At 38.5% G+C, this 6,713-nt stretch overlaps 1 pseudogene; it reads right to left on the reverse strand.

Moving 5' to 3' along the window:
* Positions 1-6,348: 6,348 nt before the first annotated feature.
* LOC133624743 (U2 spliceosomal RNA) lies at positions 6,349-6,457 on the reverse strand (annotated as a pseudogene).
* Between the last annotated feature and the right edge of the window lie 256 nt (positions 6,458-6,713).

Below are 6,713 nucleotides of genomic sequence, written 5' to 3' on the forward strand. Positions count from 1 at the left end.
TACTTTACCCAAGTGCATCTGAAAAAAAATCCATCCAAACAATGCAAATTTTTTGAATACTTTCTACATGTTCTTCTGACATACACAAAGTATACTTTTCTCATCATGAGCGCTCTTATAATTTGGTTCCAGCTGTCCAGTTATCATTGATTTAAATTTTGTTTTTTTAAGGAAATCGTGTCAAGTTCCAGATAGTTACAACCAGAATAATGAGTGGTGACAGAGCACTTTTAGTACTTTAAAATTTTAAAAAACACTTTAAAAATGTAGTTTGTGGGTTGGGGTTTTTTTTTCAAATAATAAAAAACAATTTTTTTTTTCTTTTTCACTGAACTTCTGAGAACAGAAGCAACATATTTATAATAGAGATAGGAAAAGCTTAATCTGCACTTACCTCTGGTTCAGACAGCCAGCAGTGACAATCCCGTTTCCTTCTCAAGTTTCAAGAACTCACAATCCTTAATTTAAACACTTGAGAAATCTATGGAGCCTGTCAGTCTAGTTAATGAAGCCTCCTCCTTCTCTTTTTTTAAACAAAATCTGACTTTCTTTAAAGACTACTTAAGGCATATCTTTGATTATACAAACAAGTTTTGTCCTAGAAGAGTGAATAATCCAGTAATACCTCATTCTACTTGTTTCCCTTACCACCTCCAACATTTCACTAAAGGAATATAGCTTATTTAAAGAGCTAGTCTAAAATAAACAGATGTATGTCATTTCAATACAAAGAGTATACAATACTCAATAACAAATCACTACTTTGATTAGAGGGCTTCTTGATCTTAAGCCATTCAGAAAGTTATGTACATGAATTAATAATCCCTTGATCATTTTATGTATCTATCAAAATATACCCATTTTTCAGATATTTACAAGACACAAAACTGCTTGCTCAGCAACATGCAGCCTGTGTGAGATCGCATACATGTATATGATGATACAAGAAGTGGTACTTTACATTATGTGGTTCAGAAAGTTAGATCATTCTAGTTAGGCAGATCTTGGCATCTTAACACTAGTTCCCTAGACTAGTTAAAGCAACTTATTTATGAAAATCAGATAGTGAAATAAGACTGATTCCTCACTGTGCAAAATATTCTGAAATATGTATTGATATGTCTTTCTTGTTGAATTTGCAATCTCCTTGGGACAAAATACAGTAAATGATTTTGCACATGGTATAAGAATATATGGAAAATTTTTCTTTTTCTATTTTATATTGTAATTGTAGAAATGTAGAAGGAAAGACATATGCAACTATCAGAGACATGGTATTTGGGCTGTTCATATAAGCTATTTAAACATGTAAAATTAGTAAGTAATAATGGTTGGATTGGCTGCCCATTGGCAACAGTCAGTTCTGATAATAATTCCTATAGCTGTCACAATAGAAGAGAATTTTGATATGAAACATTTACATCAACATTAATTAACATAATATGAACACTAATGACATAGCTGTATGCACTGAGAACAGATAACATGAAATATAGCAGATATGAAAGGATCCATGGCCCTTAATTACTGAGACTGGCATCACAGCAGGTACTGAAATTATAACTAAACAAGAGTGGAAGTGGAGGCTGGTAAGAGCAGAGATTTTGAGAATAAATTTAAACCAAATAGAAAAGAGGTAATGCTACAGCAGGATCTACATCTATTGTAACATAGTGAGAATTAGGGACCACAAGAGCTAAGTTAACCAGAGATATTAAAAACATGTCATGTGAATGGCAAGCTGGTTGCCTTCAAGAAGGTCAAAGAACATTTCTGTAAATGTCGAGTTAGGGCAGCAGCAGATGAGGGATGTGAATGTGGAATCTCTTAGTGAAACCACATATGGAACAGGCCTCTTGATAGTACAGAGAGATGGGTGACAAGAAAGGGTTGTTGTCAGAAAGACTGAGTGAAAAGATGGAAGGCAGAGTCAGAAAAAGGTTCCTCAATTAGACATGAATAGCAGCAAGATGACAGTGTTGTCTATTATGACCAAACTTTGGAAGCAAAACAAGTAATTTTAACTATCCGAATTTTAAAATAAGGCTGCCTAAAGATCATGTCAGGATGAAAGACAATACAAGATGACACTGGTTAAGAACTGAGAAGTAGGTTTCTGATTCAGTAGGTACCATTTCTTATGTGACGATCAGCCAAAAGTTTTTCATCTAATTGTAGGAAGTATCTTGAAATTCTTATTAAAACACCTTAAATGAAAGGGCTTGGAATTGTTTTCTGAATGTGTAATAAAGAAGCCAACATAATACATTAAGACAAACTAAATATTGTGGTTTTCATGTATAAGTCATCAATGTGTACATTATCAATGTATACTTTCACATTACATGCTTTTACTGAAGCTCTGGCAACTTGGTTTCTGAAGCTATTGTATGTATAAAACTGTGGAATTCTTTCATCTAGATGTGTAGCCTGATGTCTGTTCTAATTTTAGGGGACTCATTATGAAAGATTTCCAGTTCTGAAAATATTGTTAATAGCGATCTTCTATTTGTGTACTTCGTATTTGAAGCCAAAGTCCTTAGACTTTATTTGAAATTATTATATTTTAATATCCAACAGGAAATGGTTGAGCCATCCTTAAATTGGAACAATTTCCATCTCACTGAAATTCATTGTTATCATACCTTCTGGAAACTGAGACTACTTCAGGCTCAGAGCTAGAGAGAATTGCAGGATTTCTAGTAAAAAAAAAAAAAAAAGTTTGCCCAATATAAAGCACGCACCTCACCTGTATGCCAGAAGGTGTTATTGTGGTACCAAGGTCACAGTTCAAAAGTTGCTATGAATTTCCCACTTGGATTGAAAAATAAAATTGTAATTTGCCAGAAACTTTGCTTTTTACTTAGCCCATAGGAAAGACTGTTTCGGGAGCATGTCTATTCATTTGATTTCAGTTATGTTGTCACTGTCTTTTAGCACTCCCTTAGTTTCGGGAACATGCAAATGTTTTTTCCACTTGTTTGATATGCATCAATCTGTTAGCATTTGTCTTTCACATTTTAACTCTTCCTCTTCTAGACTGCATTAGGTAGTGGAAAGAGTATAAATAAAATTGATCTTTGAGGAGTTCATTATGAGGTAGATCTGAAATTGGAGTTTTGCATGTGTGTCTCAACAAGACTTAGAACAGTTAAGATGAATCCCTTTAACCCTCATGCAAACTGCTGCCCTAATGTCTCCCAGTTGATTGCAGCAGATTGAGTATAAAAGTCTGCTCTTCACCTAGAAACAGCAGCTCACTGGCCATAAGTCTCACAAATGTCATTTCTCTCCACATGCTGACCTGAAGTCCAGATTGTGCTGGCCTAGTGTATTGATTCCAGTTTTCTCTCTGTCTAGGCTCTCTGAGCATTCTCCAAAATGAAAGATTTGAAGCTGACTGGGTAACTAATGTGATGCAGTTTCTTCCTTGAGGAAAGAAAGGGGCCTGTCCTGAAAGGGTAATTGATTAATTTAGCTAAGGGAAATGTAGTTGCTCAGAATAAGTAATGCCACAGGTCAGAGCCAGAGGTCAGAATGAAACAACATTTAAGTTTCCATTGCTTCTAGAGATGTAAATTTGATTTCTGTAATGAAAGCCAAGGTGTTTGTTGATCAACAGGCAGGGACTAAATCTCTATGATATGTGAAGCTGGCCCTTGACAGAGACCCACCTCATCTCCTGGAATGGTGTAGATTTCCCTGCATCTGATGCAATACACGATTACTGACACGTAACTCAGGTCTGAGAAGAAAGCATATCATTACATATCGTTCTTGATCCCAGCAGATAAAGGAGGGGCTGAAGTTCTGAGCCTACACATGGGTGCACAGTTGTATATCCAACAGGGGTAGCTGAATCAGGCACACATTAGGTCCACTGAGACAATTTTACTAACTTAACAGCCAGCATGCTTCTGCTGAGGTCACTGGTGTAACAGAAGTACAGGTCAATATAGAACTGGGCTTACTATGTTTCGCATACATATTTAAAGCAGCGTGGCTTTGCATGATACTTTCTAGCTCTATTACGTCAATACATATGTTCCTGATGATGTAATTCTCTCAAAAGGTATAAATAATGGGCATTCTTCCTAAGCAGTTTACCCCCTGCACAGACTGAAATCAGAGAGGGGGATTTTGAGATACCTTGAACAATTCAGCTCGCACCTGCACTCAAAGTCACTGGATAAAAGTCAGTTAGAGGGATGCCTGCAATGTGTCATTGCCTGCTGCCTCCAGTGTCACTCTGGTCACAAGCACCAAGGAGTCTATTAGATGGAACAGACAAGGAGAGAAAAACAGTTGAAATAATGTAGCTTGTTAAACTACTGCCTTTTGAGTCTTTGGGAGCACTTTTATTTTCTTTTTTAACCAAAAACAATAATTTTGTAACAGAGAGCATCCAAACAGGTATGATACCTTCCCCTTTCCCACAACCAGCTACAAGAATAAAGGAAACAATTCTCAAATAATGCCAGTTCTGAGGCATTTTAACCCTTTGTGGTTCAAAGGCTGAGAAATCAGAGACTAAACAAGACTTAAGTTCAGTTAAGTCCTTATCCCACTTCAGGACAATATTGAAAATAGATATAGGAAAACAACAAGGACTTAGTTTGCAAAAGGCTCAGAGATTTTGCAGAAGTAAAAAGCATTACAAAAGTCTGATTCTTGTCCACTGCCTTTACTGATGTCTATGGTCTGCATAATGACAACTGCTTCCAATCTGCAGGTATGGGGATTACCTTGCAAAAATAACTGTTGCTTCACTATATGTTTTTGTAGATTCTGTTTCTGCGTGGTTTGAGAGGACTGGACAGATGGGGGAAAAAAAAAAAAAAAAAGAGCTGTAACTTCTCCCTTTTTAACCATTTTTTTAACTTAAAAGAGAAATTAAATTTTATTTTTCAAGGGAACTCTGTATTTTTCAGCTTTCCCATTCCACAAATGTACCTTCTAGTGCAAGATAATGTACCAAGATTTAGTTGATGTCACTTAATAACAGAAATGTGTCAGCACTGGTAAAAAATTAGCAGGAATATCAGTGTTGTTGGGGTTTTAATCCTTAAATCTGGTCTAGGTTTGAACCAAATAGAGTTAGGAGAAAGTTCTTATTCTTGGATTTCAGATGCTCCCCTAGCCCAACCACTGGAACAACAGTAGTCAGTACCAAGAAAAACATTGGTGTATTCAGACAATGAAACACCTAAGCAGTGTTCATAGAATCATAGAATGATATGGGTTGGAAGGGACCTTTAGAGATCATCTAGTCCAACCCCCCTGCAGAAGCAGGTTCACCCAGATCAAGTCGCATAGGAACATGTCCAGAAGGGTCTTGAAGACCTCCAAGGAAGGAAACTCCACAACCCCTCTGGGCAGCCTGTGCCAGGGCTCCGTCACCCTCACAGTAAAACAGTTTTTTCTTATGTTTAAGTGGAACTTTTTGTGTTCCAGCTTCATCCCATTACTCCTTGTCCCGTTGCTAGATACAATAGAAAAAAGGGATGTCCCAACCTCCTGACACCCACCTTTAGATATTTATAAATGTTAATAAGATCTCGCCTCAGTCTCCTCTTCTCCAGACTAAACAGCCCCAGTTCCCACAGCCTTTCCTCATATGAAAGATGTTCCAGTCCCCTGATCATCTTGATGGCCCTGCGCTGGACTCTCTCCAGAAGTTCTCTGTCCTTTTTCAGCTGAGGAGCCCAGAACTCCACACAGGACTCCAGATGAGGCCTCACCAGGGCAGAATAGAGAGGGAGAAGAACCTCCCTTGACCTGCTGGCCACATTCTTCTTGATGCATCCCAGGATGCCATTGGCCTTCTTGGCCACGAGGGCACATTGCTGGCTCATATTTAGCTTATTATCAATCAAGACTCCCAGGTCTCTCTCTGCAGAGCTGCTCTTCAGCACTTCGACTCCCAGCCTGTACTGGTGCAGGGGGTTGTTCCTTCCCAGATGCAGGACTCTGCACTTGTCCTTGTTGAACCTCATGAGGTTCCTCTCTGCCCAACTCTCAAGCCGGTCGAGATCCCGCTGAATGGCAGCACAGCTTTCTGGGGAATCAGCCAGTCTTTGTGTCATCAGCCAACTTGCTGAGGGTACGCTCTGTCCCCTCATCCAGCTCCTTGATGAAGGTGTTGAACAAGACTGGCCCTTAACCAACTCCTGAGGAGCTCCACTGGCCCCAGGCCTCCAACTCAATTCTGTACCATTGATCACCACCCTCTGGGCTCTGTCATTCAGCCAGCTCTCAATCCACCTCACTGTCCACTCATCCAATCCACACTGCCTGAGCTTTCTGATGAGGTTGTTATGGGAGACAGTGTCAAAAGCCTTGCTGAAGTCAAGGTAGATGACATCCACTGCTCTCCTCAAAAAAAAAAAAAAATCAGGTATTAAACTGATAAGAACAGATACTACACTTGATCTTAGCCAAAAGGCTGAGAAGTGTTACAGACTTGAAGTTTCAGCTTCATAAATTGAGAAATGCAGGTGCTCAAATCACTTACATGTTCCTTGTTGATGCACTGGTAACCAAGTATACATATACTCAAATCTGGTTCAGCAAAAAAACGGAAGAACCGGCCTTTTGCCCATCCTCACCCAGGCAAATTTAATACAGTTGTTTTTAGAGCAAATACAGTCTGATACTATAGTCGCACATAAACTCAGATTTATTTTTTTTAAAGAGTTGGTCTTAACAGAGTA

Source organism: Colius striatus, chromosome 1 (genome assembly GCF_028858725.1).
Source record: "Colius striatus isolate bColStr4 chromosome 1, bColStr4.1.hap1, whole genome shotgun sequence".
Lineage (NCBI taxonomy): Eukaryota > Metazoa > Chordata > Aves > Coliiformes > Coliidae > Colius > Colius striatus.